This window comes from Sciurus vulgaris (genome assembly GCF_902686455.1).
Source record: "Sciurus vulgaris genome assembly, contig: HiC_scaffold_611_arrow_ctg1, whole genome shotgun sequence".
Lineage (NCBI taxonomy): Eukaryota > Metazoa > Chordata > Mammalia > Rodentia > Sciuridae > Sciurus > Sciurus vulgaris.
Genome location: NW_027632409.1, coordinates 6,623,186 through 6,647,044, shown reverse-complemented (window position 1 = coordinate 6,647,044; position 23,859 = coordinate 6,623,186). Strand labels below are relative to the sequence as shown.

At 36.3% G+C, this 23,859-nt stretch overlaps 1 pseudogene across 1 annotated transcript; it reads right to left on the bottom strand.

Annotated features, from left to right (window-relative positions):
• Positions 1-1,592: 1,592 nt before the first annotated feature.
• On the bottom strand, positions 1,593-23,509 carry LOC306652841 (chromodomain-helicase-DNA-binding protein 1-like; annotated as a pseudogene). Its single transcript has 8 exons — positions 23,505-23,509; positions 22,096-22,245; positions 8,900-9,082; positions 6,230-6,376; positions 5,237-5,406; positions 3,323-3,515; positions 2,114-2,212; positions 1,593-1,759 (listed from the first exon to the last, which is right to left on the bottom strand). The product of its transcript is annotated as a chromodomain-helicase-DNA-binding protein 1-like (transcript).
• Positions 23,510-23,859: the final 350 nt, after the last annotated feature.

The window sequence follows — 23,859 nt, the reverse complement described above, 5'->3', positions numbered from 1 at the left end:
TCTTAGCTCAGCATGAGGTGAGGCAAGGGGTGTGACCATGAGCCAAGGCTCGTGACCTTGAGGCAAGGCAGGGCGCATGACCTGCCGGCTCTGGACAGGTACACTCATACATTGCTGGTGGGGCTGCAAATTAGTGCAGGCACTCTGAAAAGCAGTGTGGAGATTTCTTAGAAGATTTGGAATGGAACCACCTTTTGACCCAGATATCCCACTCCTTGGCCTATACCTGAAGGACTTAAAATCAACATACTACAGGGATACAGCCACATCAATGTTCATAGCTGCTCAGTTCACTATAGCCAGATTGTGGAACCAACCTAGATGTCTATCAATTGATGAATGGATAAGAAACTGTGGTATATATATACAAAGGAATATTACTCCACCATAAAGAATGATAAAATTATGGCATTTGCAGGCAAATGGATGAAATTGGGGAATATCATGCTAAGTGAGATAAGCCAATCTCAAGAAACCAAGGAAAAATGATTTTGCTGATAAGCGGATGATGACACATAATGGAGGGGGCCAGAATGGAGGAAGGAAGGACTGTATGGAGGGAAAAGATGGGTGGGAGGGGTGGGGGGAAGTAAAAAATAACAGAATGTGTCAAACATCATTACTTTATGTAAATGTATGATTACGCAAATGATATGCTGTTACTCCATGTACAAAGAAAAACAACATGTATCCCATTTGTTTACAATAAAAATAAATTCAAAAAATAACAATAAATATATTTAAAAAAGAAAAAAGTAAGATGCAATCATCATGCATTGAGGGCAATAAGTATATTAAATAATAATAAATTGAACTCAGAGAATGTCATGTCCCTGTAAACAATAGCTCTTTCTTCTTGCACAATTTATTTTACTTACGATTAAGAACTTCTTCCAAAAATAAGGGTTGAACCCTAACATAAAATAATATTGTAACTTTTAAGTCTAAGGTGTGTTACTTTGAATACTTAGGGACTGGAATCAATAAGAGCATTTTGTAGTCAAAGGTAATCATCACCAGACTGCAGAACAACACAGCAGCAACAGACTTGACAGAAACAAAGCATTTTAAAAGTCCTCTCCCCTCTCAGACTTTAAGAAAATCCTCAGGTCCTCAAGAAATTAAAGGATGGTGGAAAAGCTAATTTTCAAGGGAGAGTAAAAAGATTTTCTGCTCAACTAGGCATTTCAAGACCTAAATAGTTAATTAGGGAAATCAAATTGTGACATGATTTATACCCTATGGTCAGGAATAATACTTGGAATGACAGAGATAAGGCTGGGAACCATGATGATAAAATCTCTAAAACCCTAAGATACTGGCTAGTGATGCATTTCAGTAGTACAGCAATTCAATAGCATGTATAAGGAGATGAGGGAAGAAAAGGAGAGGAAAGGGAAGAAAGGAACCTTGGAGAAAACTCACACTCATTACCACTTATCATCTAGACTCTTACAGGACTGCTGGCTGATGAACTACTCTATTGTTTCATACATAGCTGTACCATGAAATTTCACCTCATGTGTGAAATGCAATAGCTGTTATTATTTTGAGCCTCTAATCAAGGTTGATTAGAAATTTAATGTAAACACTTACCCACTATGACCACTAGCAGCAGCATAAGCTAATGCCATCTGCCCAAAGGTATCTGTAACAGAGACATCAATACCATTCTGGAGAAGCAACTCAGCCATGTGCTCTGATTTCTGTTCCAGAGCAAACATGAGGACTGTTCTACAATAAGAGAGATCACTTCCATCTTAAGTATTTTAATAGAGCTATTTGAACAGGTAATTTACATTTTTTCCAATTCAAAATCTTAATTTACAGATACTAATAGACATAAATATCTTGGGAGAGCAAACTTTCAGTGTTGCAAATCACCTCAACGTCTAAAAGGAAAAAAAAAATATTTTCCAAATGAAGGAAAATTTACAAACTTTAAATGAGAAAACAGGCAGAGAGAAAGGAGGTCACAGTCACATAAAACTAGCTGATGATAGAATTCACATCACAATCAGCTCTTATGAGTCCTTCAAGGCTAGTTAACCCACATGATATTATCTTAAGTGTCCGTTCCTATCTTATTCCATTGTTCTGTTTTTCTTCTTACCTTTCATTTCCCCTGCCAGCTTATATACTTTACTTGGCCCAGCTGACAATTCTTCCAGAACTGTAAATAAGCCGCCTCTGCCCCAGTTGCCAGAGTCATCTGACAGAAGAAAGAAATTTTTCATCTATAAAAGGTAAAGTCAAGCCCACAATCTAGAGAAACAAAAGCACACAAAATAGACTTGTAGAAGAATGATTTTTCAAAGAGAAGGAAAACTATATTTGATCTCCTAAGAGAATCATAGTTGAATTCTCAAATATATTTAGGTTTTCTGAAAGATATACCTGGTCATCATAACAGAAAGGTATCTCAAAAATGAGTGTTATGAATGAAAAAAAATCTCTGGTGGGTCTCTAATTCTAGGGGAGGTGAATAAGGAAGGGTGGAGAGTGGGGGGAACATAACAGTGAGCAAGTGCTGTTAATATCAAATCATACAACTCCCATTTGACTTGTCAGGAAGAGGAAAACTAAAGGATGCATTCAATCTTTCATTAACATACTAGGTTAGCACATTGTATTTATATTCATTCATACCACAAATGTTTGTTTACATGTATTACATATCAAACATCATTCTAGGTACTGGAGCTACTACAGTGGACACACATACACATACACAATTCTAGTCTATTAAGCTTATTTTCTAATTCAAGGAGATAAATATACATGTTAACATATGAGGAGGTGATAAAGGTAAGTAGGGTAGAAAGAGGGCAAAGAGTAAAAGAGGGGGCATGTAAACTGTTCTATATGAGGTGATCAGGGGAGAACTTTCTGAGAGGCAGACATTTAAATAATGCTTGATGTGACTAGAGAAAATAAGGATCCAGGCAGAGGATATAGAACATGCAGAGGTTGTGAGGGGAACACACAAGGAGTTTCTCAGAGAATGCATTTTTCTTCTAAAATGTAGCCTCATTTCACCATCTTAAAAAAAAAAAAAAAACTTATGCAGAGGACAGAGCAGATATTATCCCATTAGTATATATTAGGAAGCTCACACTTAGGGAAAGTAGGTAACTCAATGATGTAAACCAAAGAGCCAAGAGTCAAATGCACATCTACTGATTTTACAATTCATGCTTTCTTGACCACATGATATTGCACTGGGACCAGCACCCTTAAGTCATGATTTAGACTCATCTTCTCCATTTATTGGCACCATAAGGACTGAGGCACATTCCCTGTCCCGCACCATTTCTCGTACCTATACCGTGCACCATGAGACCACCCTCTGCCATTGCCTGAGGGTGTGTGACATTACCACTAACATACTTGATAGAGGTTGAGTCTGGGTCATTGCAACCCAATTAGGGAGCACTCTTATCTTCCCCATCCTCAAGGTCCTCAGACTCGCTCACCTCAGAGGGCAAGCAGAATGACTGGTAATAGTTGGACTCCTACCAAGCCATCCTTTAACTCGACAGAGAGAAAAGAAAATTAATCTCTCTTTGGAGCACATTTTTCACTGCTATTCACAAAAAATAACCACCAAGTAAAATGTAATTAGAAACTCACCCTGACTGAAGTTTTGCCACATCTATTTACTGACACTCCAACATTTGACATGGCTCTGTTGGAATAGAGGACTCAACACTTGACATGGTTCTGTTGACTGTCCTCCCTCTTTGGGGCCATAGGTGTGGCATATCTCCATGTGTAGTTGCTTTTTAATATTAATGATCAATATATCATTAGAAACTTATTGGAAAACATCAGGAAGATTTTACTGTATTGGTACACAAAATAGTGCACAATGAAAATTTAGCAGAATTTCACATAAATTAATATGTGAAAATAAACAATTGTAACTGTGCTTGAGATTAAAAGAGACTTTTATTGCTTTAGTATAATAATAGATGGATAAAGAGCTTGGATGCAGTGTTTAGCCTTGGTTGCTTTCCTAGTTTTAGTAGGTGATTCTAGAGATACTTTACATAATAAAAACATTTAGGTTAGTCATAAATATAACTTGTGCTTTTCCTATGTTTAGTCTAATTCTTTGAGAATCAGAATAAGATTGTAGTTCACCATTATATAAAATTAGAATAGACTAAATATTAACTATAAATTGATTTCTTTGCCCTTTAATATTAGTAAAACCTTTTCACTGTTAAACACTGGAGTTCATGGTGGGGGTGGTTTCTCAGAAAATCTAGTGATGTGTTTGTTCTGAAGGTTGAAGACTGGCAGATTATGATGCCCTCAGTTTAGCTGGGAGACAAGTTTGTTTCAGTTTAGCTGGGAGACAAGGTTGTTTTAATCTAGCTGGGAAATAAGGTTGTTTTGGTCTGGATTCTCATACACAGAGAATGTGTACTTTGAGAAGAAGTATAGATTGAACTTTTGAAGGTTTTTCTTATTTTAAACTAACCATAAAATGATATAATCATTACTAAAGAAAAATGTCTATAAAAAGGCTGGCAGAAAAGTAAAGATTCAGATTCAGCCCCAGAACACTTGATATCTCTGTGTGCTGTTTCTCCAACATGCTAACACCTCTCATCCACCTAAGACCCCTGACCGCTGCTAAGACTGGACCTTGGCAAAGATTTTTGCTCATTTGAAAGTAAACAAGTTTTACTGATTAGCCTGTCTCCTGACTACACTTCAATAATGAACATCCACCAAATGTCCCTGTTTTTAAGAATATGACTAAAAGTGACTTTTCAAATAAATGATTCTTCATTAGCTACAATAAAACCTTTAAAATTTCTTGTTTCAATAGAATGCATCTCCTCTGCTTTAGGCATTCAAGACTTCTAACTAAAGTAGACTAAATGTTAAAGCTGAATATTTTTAAAAAGTGTTCTGTGGAGCCGGGTGTGGTGGTGCTAACTTGTGATCCTAGCTACTCAGGAAGCTGAGACAGGAGGAACACAAGTTGGAGGCCAGCTAAACAACTTAGTGAGTCCCTGGTTCTAAATAAAAAATAAAAAGAACTGGGGAAATAGATCAGTGGTAGAGTGCCTCTGGGTTCAAACACTAGTCCAAAAGAAAAGAAAGTATTCTGTTACCAAAAAGAACTATCAGATTGATAGTTTTTTTTTTAATTTTTAAGTGATTCTAGTGGAGGAGACCAAAATATCTGTGTCACTGGCAATAACAATACTCTCTAGACATAATTTTTTTTATGTTCAGCTTCTTCCTTTTCCCTATTCTTTTCCTCTATTATTCTCTTTCTCTTGGCTACTGCTTCTTGTCTTTTTTTTTCTGTCTTTCCTCCAACTTGTCTAGGCTCAGAATTCTCTTCCTTTCGGTAGATCCCTCCAAGAGGCCTGGGCTAAGAACCTGTAGGAAGGACAAGATCCAAAGTCAGGAAGGTTAGGAATTTTCTGCTCCTCCATGAGTTTCATTCATCCACAAAGCAGACTTTCTACAGAGGCAACATGCTTAGGTTTTCACAAAATACCGCATCCCTGTGTGGTGGGCACTGGCAGCAAGATACTTCAATTTACTATTCATATTATGAATCTCATTGGCATGGTGGTCACTGTGTTCTAAGTTCAGCCAAAGTATTGGCATGGATAGTGCAGTCATTTTGATTCATTGCATGAGCAATAAGGTAATTCAAAATAGATAATTTTTTCCTTGGTTGGAAGTATACACTGTAGGATACCATTTAAAGTTTAAAACAATTTTAACACATAGCTTTCTATAAATGTGTAATTCCTTTAATACAGAGTATTTTAGCATGATTATCTTAATGATAGATAACATTTAGAAACTACATTTTAAGCACCAAACACTGTGAACATTACACATATCATTTGTGATTGCCATCATATCTTAATGAAACAGAATCATGATTATCAACAACAGGATATGATATTTTGATTTAAAATGGTGATCCCTTTAGAGGTGGCTTATATGAGGAACAGGGCTGCTTTTACCTGCAATAAATTGTATAATATACTCACCTTATTAATGTTTTTCATGCTAGATTTTTACATAGCTTTTATACTAGGGTTCAGTTAATTTGTTACATTTCAAGAGATGCTTATTTCTTAAATCATCCTAAGAGAACAAAAATGATACTGAGATCATTTTTGGTTCTTTTATAGGAAGAGTGTTTGGAAGAATTTATAATCTCACACAAATTTACGGCACTTACACTGTCTTTATTTTGGAGTAACCGGCCCTCTTAACTTTTTTCTTTTTTAAAGAATTTTCTGAAGATTCACCATTTGTTCAAAGGATTTTTTGTCTTCCTTACTGAGCTCTTTAGAATAATCTTTACTTCAAATAAATACATGTTCCTCTAAGAATATAAAACACAAAGCAAGAAATGTTAAGACATTGAAAAATAGGTTAATGCTATTTGAAGCAATAACTAGGTAAATAAGAAAATAGCTCATACTCTAAATGGGTCAAGACCAGCTGTGATGAAGGCATTTCATTTCCTGTTGCACCAATACTGATGAGTTTGGGTTCTATACATTTTCACTTTTCAAAGGACAGAGAATTGGCTTAAACCCTTTTTGTCCACCCTACATGATGTGGGAATCTCTGCTGGATCCCTCTACACTGCTGAGTCTCAAATCATTCATTCATTCCACAAGTGTTCCCAGTACAAATATCACTGACTTTTAAGATCCCCGAATAAAATCTCAATGCTTTTAGTCCAAACACACTTTTAATACTCAACTCTTATCCCCTTTTTCTATAATATTAAAAAAGGGGCAAATCTATGAGAAAATAAAAAAAATCACAAAAAATAATTCCTTAGATTTATAACATTCCCTGTAGATCTCACAAAGCATCTTCATGTTTCTTACCTCAATCCTGGTATAACTAACCCCCCTTATGAAAGAGGAAACTGAGATTCACACAGGGATTAAAGGATTCCTCAATTCTCTCTGCTACAAAATGAACAAGGTAGGTTTTTCTGATTCTAAGATCAGTATGTTCTTTTCAGTAGATTAAGGTATATAGAAAAGTAGAGAGAAAACAGTCTTGCAAATAATTATGGCAAAAACAACAAGGACAATAGTATGATGTTTTTTTCTTTCCTTAATTTTTGGATCAAACCCAGGGACTCACACATGGTAGGTAAGAGTTCTACCACTGAGCGACACTCCCAGCTGATATAGTACTCTTAAGTAGCACTTTATACTATCAGAGCAATTTCACGTCTATTACCACATTTGATTTTTGCAGTTGTGTAAAAGAGTAAAGAAGACATTAAGAGAACCATTTTACAGATGAAGACACAAAGGCCTAATGAGGCTGGGTGATCTGCCAAAATCATGAATCAAGTGATAAACAGTGAAGAAAAGTAACCACAGATAGGTAAGATAATGATTAAAAAGTTAAGTGTATGTAATAGCACATGTTACCAAATTATGATTTTCACAGGATTATAAAATCAGCTCTAAGTATATTTTTTTCTAGAGAGTATGAAAGCAAAATATTTTCATTTTCAAGAGATCAATTGCTTCAAACTTCTACCCAAATCTGACCAACTTTAATACTAATTGGCATTTGCCAATAAAATCAACAGCGGGATTTAAGTGAGACACTCTATCAACAAGTGGAAAATATAAAGAGCTGAGATGTGTCAAATATGATCAACATATATAGCATCATACTGCATGAAATTCTCAATTTACTATGTAAATGTGCTTTTTAAAGAACTTTAGCATTAAAGATAAAGCAACCTTACTTTTTACTTAAATTTTATTGGGCTGCTCTAATTACTATCTTTTTTTTTCGGTGCTGGGGATCGAACACAGTGCCTTGAGCTTACAAGGTAAGCACTCTACTGACTGAGCTATCTCTCCAGTCCCTCTAATTACTATCTTTAATGTTTATTTACATTATTTTTAATGATGCTGCATGTCTTTAGTCTTTTTCTAATAGGCAGTCAGAGCCCACAGGTCTAGACCCTCATTTGTATTCTGCCAGAGGAACAATTTACCACAAAGAGAATCAAGACATGGTCACTGAAGACAACATTCCAGATTTTAATGAAACTGGAGAATTTTTTGGCAGTTAGAGTGTCTGCAAAAATACCTGTTTTTAGGCAGGTGAAGATATACAATCATCTTTCTGAAAACACTGTAATTTTATTTTGTTCTAGCAAATAAAATTAAATTAATATAGATGACTACAGAAAAGGGTGTAAACTGGATAATAAAGTCATCAAATATAATTTAAAAATATAACCACACACATTTATTTTTTTCTCTCACCTGAAACAGCTATATGACAATAAATGGATTTCTAAAAAGCTATATGAGGAAATGGTGCTTTAAAATGTTCACACTGTGAGAAATGAAAACCTATTAAGAAGAGCTGTGGAACAAAAACACAGGTATCCAGCTGGGACTGACTAGAGGAATAGAAACCCTCTCAATACTCCAAAAGCCTAGGACATATGGTCCTCACAGGGCACCACAATGTGGGGGAACTGAAGGGATCCACACACCAAATAATGGGAGCACCATGAGCCCTAGGATCCCTGTCTTTTCAATTTAAAGAGACAATTTTGCTGTAATGGTGTATCTTCCAAGGATAATAAAAGAGGACATCTCTAAAGATAAAATGAGTTGTCCAGTGATGTCTTCAAATCTGGGTGTCTAAAACGTGGATTCAAAGTTCAGCCACATGGGAACAGCCAGATATATTTTCAATTTCTTGGATCAAGAAGCCTAAAGAATGTGCTCAAGAAGACAATAGGGCTGGGTAGGAAAAAGAGGTCCCAGGGAGTAGGATGCAGGACTTCCTATGGTAATGCATATCACTCATGCCCTAGTTTGATTTAACTGTGCCATTTGCTCACCCTAACCCCCAACTCACTTCCTTCTTCCTGCTCTCTGCTCCCTCCTCCAGCTGCAGGCAAGGCATCAGAAACCCACTGGCCATTTTTTGTCTCTCCCAGGGGGGACTCCAGGTCTATCTCATCCATGGTTCTCCCCGTAGAAGACAGCAGTTTATCCAAGCCAAATTTAAGTATTTCACTCAACTTGAATGGGGAAAAGAAAAAATTGAGTTAGTTCTCATGAAAACAAACATCAGGATGTGGTGATCTGCTGAGTGTCTAAGTGACACCAAACACATTCCTTCCCTTGTGAACTTTCTTCTCTCCCATGGCAGATGACTTCAATTAGGCTATTTTGGGATTAGATGAGGAATAAGCAGAAAGGTGATAAATGATGACCAGAGCTATTGATTTTGATATTATCTATAACTGCAAAAAAATTTTTTAGCCACCAATTTCTTTTATTTTGGGGGGGATGGTAAGAATAAAATGATTTCCTGCATCTTCTATAACACCTCTCACCAGTGTTTTTTACAGGTACTTCCAGCAGTCCTGATAGAAGTCAGAGATTCTGTTAGCTACCTTCCTACCTCTCCCACTGTCAAACTTCTTAGAAAGAGAAGATGCCACTCAGTACCTCACTTCACAATAAGCTGACTCCTTTCCTTTGCCAAGTTGCTTTCGTACCTCACTACTTTATGGAATTAACCTTGGAAAAACAATAACAATCCTGTTCACCAAGGCCCAAAGGCTCTTTATTAATTTCAATCTCCCTGAATAGTCCTGTGCACTCCCTACCCTGCCCTTTCCTCTCACTCCTCCCTAAGGGATACTCTGTCTATTTCCTAAGGCTACAGGAACCACCCAGAAAGCTTTGATAGTATTACCTGGCTTTCACTTGCTACTTCCAACTTTACACCTCCCTAAGCACTATGACTTAAAAATTCTGAAACAATTTGGATCCACATGATGGGCCCTCATTTGCATTTTGCCCTTTTAGTTTTGGTTAGTTATCTCTAGATTGTCTATTTTGTAACTGGAAAACTTAAAGAATAGCTTAAAAACACTGGAGATTAAAAACTAAGCAAGAACATTCCTGGATATATTTATATTTAACCTTAGTAGATATGTGTATACACACACAGAGAGACATATACTTAAATATATATATGTATATATATAGATTACTTACATTAATATGTATACATATATATTTATATATATATAAACATAAAATATAATTATACATATATATAAACCAAGGCAAATGACTTTGGCATTTAGTAACCAAAGCAGAAGAAAACCAAGTATTTAAGATGAAGCTCAGTTCATACTGGGATCCTCCCTTCCACTCATTTGGACTTAAATCTCCTGGCTTCCCTTGCTATTGAGCACTCACAGTATGTTTTTAAGGAACTACTTTTTTCAAAAATAAAAAATAATATATTATAGTAATTAAGAGGGTGTTGTTGTAAGTTACACAGTGCTCGGATTAGAGTGGCTCTGAATGATGTTTTGGAAAATTTCTTAAAAATTTTAAAGACATTTTCTATGTCATTCTTCTATTACTCTTCTTCATAGAACAACTGGAAAAGTACACCTCAGACAATGCTTAGCACACAGTAAGCATTCAATAAATGTTCACTATATCTATATATGTCCCTCTCCTTGCAGGATAAAGAACCTGTTTTCCTTTTTCAGGACTTCACCACTCTACACTGCTTATATTTATCAAACCAGAACCACATCTTTTATTATTAGATTCTTTAATAATTTTAAAAATGCCCTGCTTTCTTTTGAGACAAGGTAGTGAGTTATTACCTTTGTCCTTGGAAACCATAAATAACTCATTTTCTGGATGGGGAGAAAAAAAATCATACAGAAACAGAATGAGATTTTTTTGACCCTGGCCTGGGCATAAAGTCCCACCAAGTTTCTCTCCAACAGCCAGTAGTCTATATTGACCTAAAGCAGGGAGTTGTGCCTGTGCACTTCACAATGATGTGCTGGTAGACCACACCACAGGGAAACCCCTAATCAAATGCCTGGAGTTCCCTCCACTGGGGAAAAGTTTGAGCATCTGAGACCTCATCTCCTCTAACTCCCAATATGTTCACCTTCACAACAGCCCACAATAAACTCATCTCTCAAGACTTTGTGAAGAAATGTATTTAGACCTCTACAGTATGTACCTAACCCTCTCTCAAGCTTTCACCTTACATTTGTAATTGCCCCTTCAATAGTGTGAAAACAAAATGCACAGCTGCCCTGCCACCATGACAGATGAGTATGCAGAACACTAAAAATATAGAAAAAGCCAGACTCCACAGTTACTCCCTAAGGTAAACAAAAACCAAGCAAACAAACAAAACCTAGGGTTCTTCTTTCAGGTTCTAGTACCCAAAAAATTATAAACTTTTCCTGCAAGTCTATGATTCCCTAAAAAAAATACCACTGATCCCTGTCTGCAATGCTGATGTGCAAAGTTGCAGGTGTGTGTGAGAGAAAACTGCTATTTTTTAACCCACACTTGGGCTTATTGTAAACTTGATAATTCTGCTTATAATACTGTGTAATTTTTCCCCTTTTGCATACTTCTTGAATTTTTTGATAGCTGGTCTTTTAAAGTCTGGTTTTTCCTGTGAGCTTTTGTAAATAAAATCCCTTCCTTTTCAGAGTGTCCCTCTAATGATAATTTACATTGATTTTTACTACAAACCATGTTGACTAAAGCCTACATTATTTTCACCTTTCTAACACTTTACCACTTATCTTCCTAATTTCTATTCTCATCATTCAGGCTTAAAGCCTTAAAATCATCTTTGAATTTGCTATCTATCTCACTCCCTGCCTCAAAAAAAAAAAAATAAACTCCTGTAGTTTCTTCTCTGCAATGTTTCCTACAGCAGACCTTCCCATAGCTACTGCCCTTGTCTGCTACTTCTTACTCACTTCATGCCTGAATTATTCCAAAATCCTAGGGGTTGATCCTCTGTATCTAATTCCTCAAAAGAACCTAGGGTACATTATAATATGGGTTCTAATTTTAGCTCAAAAGCTGCTGCTATGGAATAACTCTAAGCCTTTTTCCAAAAGAGAGCTCTCTACAGAATCTTCCAAGTCAGCATTTGACTCCTATCTAATTTTTGTTTCCTCAAGCAAATTAACTCTAGTCTTTCATCCATATATCCTATGGTATAATTTTGAGTTCCCAGTCTTCTTCATCCTCCTCTGGGTATAGAATGAGTACTGTAAGTCACTCACTGTAAGGTCTGGGATTAAAGAGGAGGTATGGAGTAAATCATTATTGATTAAGTCAAGTTCTTCTTTAAAAACCAAAAACAAAACAAAAAAACAAACAAACAAATAAATTCTCTCTGAGAGAACTAGTGGCATACTCATTTTCAGAAACCCCAAAGAGAGGTTTTCAAGATGGCAGACTAGAGGGTGACTGCATTTCATTTTGCTCCAGGACTCAGGATTCAAAAAAGGAGATATTGAGAGACTTGGGACCAACTCAAAGCAGCCGGGTATCTCCCATTGGGGAGGCATCCCGGATGGGGTGGTAGTCCCGGAATGCAGGGAACTTTGTGCAGTAGAGCTGCCTGGTGAGACACCCCTCCCCCAGCTGGAGCAGTGAACTCTGACAACAAAACAGCAAAACTTACTTTCAGATTTGATGATGAGATAAGATCCTTCCTTGATAAACAAAAGCTAAAGGAATTTACAAAAAGAATGCCAGCATTACAGAACATTCTCAGCAAAATATTCCATGAGGGAGAGATGAAAAACAACGGTGTAAATCAGCAACGGAAGGAACTAGCCTAAAGGAATAGCCAAATAAAGGAGAAACCAAATCATGTCAAAAAACAAAAATGAGTCCAATGACTAGGAATACAAATCATATCACAATAATAAACGTGAATGTTAATGGCCTGAACTCATCAATCAAAAGACATAGAATGGCAGATTGGATTAAAAAGAAAAATCCAACAATATACTGCCTGCAAGAGACCAATCTCATAGAACGAGATACCATAGACTAAAGGTGAAAGGATGGGAAAAACATACCATGCACATGCACAGAGCAAAAAAGCTGGAGTATCCTTCCTCATTTCAGATAATGTGGACTTCAAGCCAAAACTAGTCAGAAGGGATAAAAAAGGACATTATATACTGCTTAAGGGAAGCATAAATCAGCAAGACATAACAATAAAAAATATCTATGCCCCAAACATTGGCTCATCCATGTACATCAAACAGTCCTTCTCAGTACCAGAAATCAAATAGACCACAACACAATAATACTAGTTGATTTTAACACACCTCTCTCACCAATGGATAGATCGTCCAAACAAAAATTGAATAAAAAAACCATAAAACTCAATAGCACAATCAACAATTTAGACTTAACCGAAGTATATAGAATAAACCATCCAACAAAGAAAGAATACAATTTCTTCTCAGCAGCACATGGATCCTTCTCTACAATAGACCATGTTTTATGCAACAAAGCTACTGTTAGCAAATACAAGAAGATAGAGATACTACCTTGTATTCTATCATATCATAATGGACTGAAATTAGAAATAAATGACAGAATAAAAAACAGAAACTTCTCCAATACTTGGAGATTAAATAATACACTATTATACGATGAATGGATAACAGAAGACATCAGGAGGGAAATTAAAAAATTCTTAGAATTAAATGAGAACAAAGACACATCATATCAAAATCTTTGGGACACTATGAAAGCAGTAGTTAGAGGAAGATTAATTTCATTGGGCACATTCAACAAAAGAAGTAAAAATCAATAAATAAATGACTTAACATTACAGCTCAAAGCCCTAGAAAAAGAAGAGCAGACCAACAACAAAAGTAGTAGAAGACAAGAAATAGTTAAAATCAGAGAAGAAAACAATGAAATTGAACCAAAAAAACAATCTGAAAAATTAACAAAATAAATAGTTGGTTCTTTGAAAAAATAAACAAAATTGATAAACCTTTAGCCACGTTAACAAAGAGAAAGAGGGAGAAAAGTCAAATTACTAAAATTCGGAATGAACAAGGAAATATCACAACAAACACAAGTGAAATTAAAAACATAATTAGAAGCTAGTTTAAAAATCTATACTCCAACAAAACAGAAAGCCTTGAGGACATCAACAAGTTTCAAGAGACATATGAATTACCTAAGCTGAACGAGGAGGATATACAAAACTTAAATAAATCAATTTCAAGCAATGAAATAGAAGAGGTCATCAAAAGTCTACCATCAAAGAAAAGTACAGGACCAGATGGGTTCTCAGCCGAGTTCTACAAAACCTTTAAAGAAGAGCTCATTCCAATACTTCTCAAAGTATTCCATAAAATAGAAGAGGAGGGAACCCTCCCAAACTCATTCTATGAAGCCAACATCACTCTGATACCTAAATCAGACAGAGATACATTGAGGAAAGAAAATTTCAGACCAATATCCTTAATGAACATCAACGCAAAAATTCTCAACCAAATTTTAGCAAATCACATACAAAAATATACTAAAAAGATAGTGTACCACGATCAAGTGGGTTTTATCCCAGGGATGCAAGGTTGGTTCAACATCCAGAAATCAATAAATGTCATTCACCATATCAGCAGACTAAAAGTTAAGAATCACATGATTATTTCAATAGATGCAGAAAAAGCATTCCATAAAATACAGCATTTTTATAGTGCTCAAGACACTATAAAAAATTGGGGTAGTGGGATCATTACTTAACATTGTGAAGGCCATCTATGCAAAGCCCATGGCCAATATCATTCTAAATGGTGAAGTACTGAAAGCATTCCCCCCAAAATCTGGAACAAGGCAGGGATGCCCTCTTTCACTACTTCTATTCAACATTATTCTTGAGACTCTAGCCAGAGCAATTAGACAGACCAAAGAAATTAAAGTGACACTAATTGGAAAAACGGAACTCAAACTATCCATGTTCACTGATGACATGATTATATATTTAGAGGAACCTGGAAATTTCACCAGAAAACTCTTAGAACTCATAAGTGCATTCAGTAAAGTAGCAGGTTACAAGATCAATGCTCATAAATCCAATGCTATTTTATACATAAGTGATGAATCTTCAGAAAGAGAAAGTAGGAAACTACCACATTCACAATAGCATCAAAAAAAAAATAAAATACTTGGCAATCAATCTCACAAAAGAGGTGAAAGACATCTACAATGAGAACTACAGAACACTAAGGAAAGAAATTAAAGAAAGTTTAGAAGATGAAAAGATCTCCCATGCTCATGGATAGGAAGAATTAATATTGTCAAAATGGCCATACTACCAAAAGTGCTATATACATTCAATGCAATTCCAATTAAAATCCCAATGATGTACCTTACAGAAATAGAGCAAGCATTTATGAAATTCATCTGGAAGAATAAGAAACCCAGAATAGCTACAGCAATCCTCAGTAGAACGAGCAAAGCAGGGGGTATTGCAATGCCAGATCTTCAATCCTATTACAAAGCAATAGTAACAAAAACGGCATGGTATTCGTACCAAAATAGACAGGTAGATCAATGGTACAGAATAGAGGACACGGACACAAACCGAAATAAATACAAATTTCTCATACTAGACAAAGGGGCCAAAAATATGCAATAGAGAAAAGATAGCCTCTCCAGCAAATGGTGCTGGGAAAACTGGAAAACCATATGCAACAGAATGCAATTAAACCCCTATCTCTCACCCTGCACAAAACTCCACTCACAATGGATCAAGGACCTCGAAATCAGACCAGAGACTCTACATCTTATAGAAGCAAAAGTAGGTCCAAACCTTCAACTTGTTGGCCTAGGAGCAGACTTCCTTAACAGGATTCCCATAGCAGAAGAAATAAAAGCAAAAATCAACAACTGGGATAGATTCAAACTAAAAAGATTTCTCTCAGCAAAGGAAACTATCAGTAATGTGAAGAGAGAGCCTACAGAGTGGGAGAATATATTTGCCACTCATACTTCAGATAGAGCGCTAATATCCCAAATCTATAAAGAACTCAGAAAACTCTACACCAAGGATACAAATAATCCAATCAACAAATGGGGTAAGGAAATGAACAGACACTTCACAGAAGAAGATGTGCAAGAGATCAACAGATATATGAAAAAATGTTCAACATCTCTAGTAATAAGAGAAATGCAAATCAAAACTACCCTAAGATTTCATCTCACCCCAATTAGAATGGCGATTATCAAGAACAAAAGCAACAATAGGCATTGGCAGGGATGTGGGGAAAAAGGTGCACTCATACATTGCTGGGGGGGTTGCAAATTAGTGCACCCACTCTGGAAAGCAGTATGGAGATTCCTCAGAAAACTTGGAATGGAACCACCATTTGACCCAGATATCCCACTCCTTGGGCTATACCCAAAGGACTTAAAATCAGCATACTACAGAGATATAGCCACATCAATGTTCATAGCTGCTCAATTTACTATAGCCAGATTGTGGAACCAACCTAGATGCCCTTCAGTTGATGAATGGATAAAGAAAATGTGGCATATATATACACAAATCAAAATTACTCCGCCATGAGGAATGACAAAATTATGGCATTTGTAGGCAAATGGATGAAATTGGAGGATATCAGGCTAAGTGAGATAAGCCAATCTCAAAAAACTAGAGGACGAATTATCTCGCTGATAAGCGGATGAGGACATATGAGGGGAGGTAGGAGGGGTTAGTTTTAGGGTTAGGGTTAGGTTTAGGGTTAGGGATAAGGAGGGTGGTAAGAATGGAGGAAGAAAAGACTGTACAGAGGGAAAAGAGGGGTGGGAGGGGAGGGAGGGAAGGGAAAAATAACAGAATGATTCAAACAACATTGTCCTATGTCAATTTATGATTTTTAATTAAAAAAAGTCTTGGAAAAAAAAGAGCAAATACAGGAAGCAAAACATCATTTCAATTAAGAGTTAGAGATATTGAACAAAAAACAAACAGAAATCCTTGACATGAAGGAAACAATAAACCAAATTAAGAACTCCATAGAAAGCATATCCAATAGGACAGAACACCTGGAAGATAGAACCTCAGACATTGAAGACAAAATATTTAACCTTGAAAAACAGTTGAACAAACAGAGAAGATGGTAAGAAATCATGAACAGAATCTACAAGAATTATGGGATATTATGAAAGGCCAAATTTAAGAATTATTGTAATTGAGGAAGGCTTAGAGAAACAAACCAAAGGAATGAACAATCTCTTCAATGAAATAATATCAGAAAATTTCCCAAATCTGAAGAATGCAATGGAAAATCAAGTTCAAGAGGCTTATAGGACTCCAAATACACAAAATTACAACAGATCCACACCAAGGCACATTATAATGACAATACCTAACATACAAAATAAAGACAGAATTTTAAAGGCTGTGAGAGAAAAGAACCAAATTGCATTCAGGGGGAAACCAATACGGATATCAGCAGATTTTTCAATCCAGACCCTAAAAGCTAGAAAGGCCTGAAACAACATTTTTCAAGCCCTGAAAGAAAATGGATGCCAACCAAGAATCTTATACCCAGCAAAACTTACCACCAAATTTGATGATAAAATAAAATTCTTCCATGATAAACAAAAGCTAAAATAATTTACAAAAAGAAATCCAGCATTACAGAACATTCTCAGCAAAATATTCCATGAGGAAGAGAAGAAAAACGAAGAAGCAAATCAGTAAAGGGACGAATTATCCTAAAGGAATTGTCAAATAAATGAGGAACTCAGTTGTGTCAAACAAATAAATGAATAAAATTTAAAAAATGAACCAAATGACAAGGAAACCAAATCATATCTCAATAAGAACCCTGAATATTAATGGCCTGAATTCATCAATCAAAAGCCATAGACTGGAAGATTGGATTAAAAGAAAAGATCCAGCAATATGTTGCCTGCAAGAGACTCATCTCATAGAACAAGATACTCATAGGTGAAAGGATGGGGAAAAACATACCATGCACATGGACTCAACAAAAAGCTGGAGTATCCATCCTCATTTCAGATAATATGGACTTGAAGCCAAAGTAGGTCAGAAGGGATAAAGAAGGACATTTCTTACTGCTTAAGGGAAGCATAAGTCAGCAAGATATAACAACCATAAACATCTATGCCCCAAACAGTGGCTCATCCATGTATGTCAAACAAATCCTTCTCAATTTCAGAAACCAAATAGACCATAACACAATAGTACTAGGTGATTTTAATATGCCTCTCTCACCACTGGACAGATCTTCCAGACAAAAATTGAACAAAGAAACCATAGATCTCAATAACACAATCAATAATTTAGGCTTAACGGACATTTATAGAATATACCATCCAACCAAGAGTGAATACACTTTCTTCTCAGCAGCACATGGATCCTTCCCTAAATTGGACCATATATTATGCCACAAAGCTAATGTTAGCAAATACAAGAAGATAGAGACACTACCTTGTATTCTATCAGATCATAATGGATTGAAGTTAGAAATAAATGAAAGAGTAAAACACAGAAACTATTCCAACATCTGGAGATTAAATAATATGCTGTTATATGATGAATGGATAACAGAAGATATTAGGAAGTAAATTAAAAAATTCTTAGAGGTAAATGAGAACAAAGAAACATCATATCAAAATCTCTGGGACACTAAGAAAGCAGTACTAAGAGTGAAATTTATTTCATGGAGCACATTTAATAAAAGAAGTAAAACTCAACAAATAAACGACTTAACACTACAGCTCAAAGCTCTAGAAAAAGAAGAACAGTCCAGCACCAAAAGTAGTAGAAGACAGGAAATAGTTAAACTCAGTGCTGAAATCAACGAAATTGAAATGAAAGAAACAATACAAAAAATTGACAAAATAAATAGTTGGTTCTTCGAAAAAATAAACAAAATTGATGAACCTGTAGCCACACTAACAAAAAGAAGACGAGAGAAAACCCAAATCACTAAAAGTCTGAATGAACAAGGAAATATCACAACAGACACGTTGAAATAGAAAACATAATTAGAAGCTATTTTGAAAATCTATATCCAAAAAAATAGAAAATTTTGAAAGCAACAACAGGTTTCTAGAGACATATGAATTGCCTAAACTGAACGAGGAGGACATACACAATTTAAATAGACCAATTTCAAGTACTGAAATAGAAGAGGTCATCAAAAGCCTACCAACAAAGAAAAGTCCGGGACCAGATGGGTTCTCAGCAGAGTTCTACAAAACCTTTAAAGAAGAGCTCATTCCAATACTTCTCAAAGTATTCCATAAAATAGAAGAGGAGGGAACCCTCCCAAACTCATTCTATGAAGCCAATATCACCCTTATACCTACACCAGACAGAGACACATCGAAGAAATAAAATTTCAGACCAATATCCTTAATGAATATCGACGCAAAAATTCTCAACAAAATTTTAGCAAATCGCATACAAAAACATATTAAAAAGATAGTGCACCCTGATCATGTGGGTTTCATCCCAGGGATGAAAGGTTGGTACAACATCAGGAAATCAATAAATGTAATTCACCATTTCAATAGACTTAAAGTCAAGAATCACATGATTATTTCAATAGGTGAAGAAAAAGCATTTGATAAAATACAGCACCCCTTCATGCTCAAAACACTAGAAAACATAGGGATAGTGGGAATATTCCTTATCATTGTAAAGGCCATTTATGCTAAGCCCATGGCTAATATCATTCTGATTGGTGAAGTACTGAAAGCATTCCCCCTAAAAACTGGAACAAGGCAGGGATGCCCTCTTTCACCACTTCTATTCAATACTGTCCTTGAAACTCTAGCCAGAACAATTAGACAGACCAAAAAAATTAAAGGGATACAAATAGGAAAAGAGGAACTCAAACTTTCCCTATTTGCTGATGATATGATTATATACTTAGAGGAACCAGGAAATTCCACCAAAAAACTTTTAGAACTCATAAGTGAATTCAGTGAAGTAGCTGGATATAAGATCAGTGCACATAAATCTAATGCATTTTTATACATAAGCGATAAATCTTTGGAAAGAACAATCAGGAAATCTACCCCATTCACAATAGCCTCGAAAAAAATAATATACTTGGCAATCAATCTCACAGAAGAGGTGAAAGACCTCTACAATGAGAACTACAGTACACTAATGAAAGAAATTAAAGAAAACCTTAGAAGATGGAAAGATCTCCCTTGTTCTTGGATAGGAAGAATTAATATTGTCAAAATGGCCATACTACCTAAAGTGCTATACAGATTCACTGCAATTCCAATTAAAATTCCAATGATGTTCCTTACAGAAATAGAGCAAGCAATTATGAAATTCATCTGAAAGAATTGGAAACCCAGAATAGTTAAAGCAATCCTTAGAAGGAAGAGTGAAGCAGGGGGTATCACAATACCAGATCTTCAACTCTACTACAAAGCAATAGTAACAAAAACAGCATGGTATTGGTACCAAAATAGACAGGTAGATCAATGGTCCAGAATAGAGGACACGGCCACAAACCCAAATAAATACAATTTTCTCATTCTAGACAAAGGTGCCAAAAATATGCATTGGAGAAAAGATAGCCTCTTCAACAAATGGTGCTGGGAGAATTGAAAATCATATGCAACAGAATATAACTAAACCCATATATCTCACCATGCACAAAACTATACTCAAAATGGATTAAGAACCTCAGAATCAGACCAGAGACCCTGCAGATTATAGAAGAAAAAGTAGGTCCAGATCTTCAACATGTTGGCTTAGGACCAGACTTCCTCAACGGGACTCCCATAGCACAAGAAATAAAAGCAAGAATCAATAACTGGGATAGATTCAAATGAAAAAGTTTTCTCTCAGCAATGGAAACTATCAACAATGCGAAGAAAGAGCCTACAGAGTGGGAGAAAATCTTTGCCAATCATACTTCAGATAGAGCACTAATCTCCAGAATCTATAAAGAACTCAAAAAACTCTACACCAAGAGTGCAAATAATCCAATCAACAAATGGGCTATGGAAATGAATACAGACTTCACAGAAGAAGATCTCCAAGCAATCAACAAACATATGGAAAAATGTTCATCATCTTTAGTAATAAGAGAAATGCAAATCAAAACCACCCTAAGATTCCATCTCACCCTAATTAGAATTGCGATTATCAAGAATACAAGCAACAACAGGTGTTGGCGAGGATGTGGGGAGAAAAGTACACTCCTACATTGCTGGTGGGTTTGCAAATTAGTGCAGCCACTCTGGAAAGCATTGTGGAGATTCCTTAGAAAACTTGGAAATGGAACCACCATTTGACCCAGATATCCCACTCCTTGGCCTATACCCAAAGCACTTAAAATCAGCATACTACAGAGATACAGCCACATCAATGTTCATAGCTGCTCAATTCACCATAGCCAGATTGTGGAACCAACCTAGATGTCCTTCAATTAATGAATGGATGAAGAATCTGTGGTATATATACACAAAGGAATATTACTCAGCCATAAAGAATGATAAAATTATGGCATTTGCAGGCAAATGGATGAAATTGGAGCATATCATGCTAAGTGAGGTAAGCCAATCTCAAAAAACCAAATGTCGAATGATATCAGTAATAAGTGGATGAGGACACATAATGGGGGGAGAGAGGGGTTAGTGTTAGGGTTAGAGTTAGGGTTAGGGAGGGGGGCAAGAATGGAGGAAGGAAGGTCTGTATAGAGGGAAAAGAGAGATGGGAGGGGTGCGGGGAAGGGAAAAAAATAACAGAATGAATCAAACAACAATACCCTATGTATAATCATGATTACACAAATGGTATGCCTTTACGCCATGCACAAACAGAGAAAGAACATGTATTCCATTTTTTTTACAATAAAAAAGAAACCCCAAAGAGATTACATCCATTATTATGTTACCTGCTCAAAATCATACATCCAGTAAGTGATAAAGTATAATCTGAATCCAAATTTGACTGTTTAAAGCCCATTCTCTTTATTCTATTTCTTCTGCCTTTAAGTACCACACTCATTTATCTTCTATGGCACCTTTCATGTAGTAGGTACTGTGTGGGTTTGAATTAGGCTAAAAAACTAATGTGTAACTGGAGACAAAGGGTGGTTATTGCTGGTACTTTTTATTTGCATTCACATCCACAGAGAGTACTGATTATAAATCATGGGACTTGAAATAAAAGAACAACATATTTTACCTAGAGGTCAGCATCAGCCAAAGATTTCTGGGCTCCAAGAGTAAAATTGCCTCCTATGATTATGTTGGTGAGCTGCAGTTTGGAAGCTGCTTTCCTATAAACTAATTCTTCCACAGTGTCTTGACCAATCAGTCAAAAACTTTCACAGCCCTGTATGTAAGTCAAGGGAGAGCAGTGTGGTATGAGTCTGCAAAGCTGGGGGAAAAGCATGCCAGAAAAATACAGCAAATAGGAAGCAGAACCAAAGACCATATTAAGAAAACAATTCAAAGGACATTGCTCATTTTGACCTGAGCACTTGTTAGAGAGATCTGGCCTCAACTTCTCTCTGAACCTTTCCCAAAAGAGTCAGGGAAAGAATGATGAAGTGACCACAACTCGAGTTTCGTTTATAGCCAAGGACAACCCCTGGCAGGCATGTTATCCTGAGGTCAAAGGGTAGTTCCACAATCTCTTAACCCCCTTTTATTTTCTTTTCATGGTATGGGAAGCAAATCCAGGGGAGCATTACCAATGAGCTATATCCCTAGCATTTTATAAAAAAATGTTTTATTTTTATTTATTTACTTGAATTTTTTATAGACATTGATGGACCTTTATTCATTTATTTATATGCAGTGATAAGAATTCAACTCACTGCCTCACACATGCTAGGCAAGTGCTCTCCCAATGAGCCACAGTCACAGCTCCAAAATATTTTATTTTGCAACAGGGTTTTAGTAAGTTGCCAAGGCTGGCCTTGAATTTGCGATCCTCCTGCCTCAGCCTCCCAAGTTACTATGATTACAGGTATGTGCCACCATACCAGCTTTAACTCCATTTTAAAATTGAGTTAGTTTCTAACTGAAGCCTAAAAGTTTCTTCTAATCATTTTGCAATTTAACTTTTTAACAATGAGACTGAATTGATCATGTGACTCACTGAACATGACTCTGCAAGTCAGTGCCAAAATGGGGTTAAAACCCAGTGGTGGGCTGGGGAGATAGCTCAGTTGGTAAAGTGATCACTTTGTAAGCACAGAGCCCAGGGTTTGATCCCCAGTCCCCAGTACCACAAAAACAAAACAAACAAACAAACAAACAAAAAAAAAACAGTGGCAGTGGTTCTCAACTCCCAGTATGACACTGTTGTCAGGACTACATTCTTGTAAGTCATATCGAGGATTAAAATCACTGTCAACAAAAATAACTGTATCTGGTGCTGTTAAGTTCATGCCAATTCCAACTGAAAACCACACAAAAAAGAAGCATGATCAGCAACATACAAATAAGAAACTGGAAAACAGACACAAGGCTAGACTCGGTCATACTGAACACCTGAAATCAGTCCAACTGAGTGGTTTCCTCTTTCAGGCTGACATCTCTGCCCCCAACTCTGGAGCCCTGGAGTGGTCAAATGTGCCACCTCACCTCATGTTGCCTGACCTGGGAAAATTAATTATCAAACATAACAGAATGAGAGGTAAGGGGCAGAAAAGGACACTTAATATAATGCTGTGAAACCATGTTTGAAAACCTTGATTGGATTTTGCTTAGAAAAATCTGTGAATAAGGACACAGGCTCTTTCAGAAAACAGCTCCAAAAATGAGAGGTCTGGGGTCTGCCATTGTGGCTCAGTGACAGAGTGCTCACCTACCATGTCTGAGGCACTGGGATCAATCCTGAGCACCTCATTAAAATAAACAAAATAAAGATATTGTCTGTTATGGTTTAGATTTGGTGTCCCCCAAAAGCTTACATATGAGAAAATGCAAGAAGGTTTGG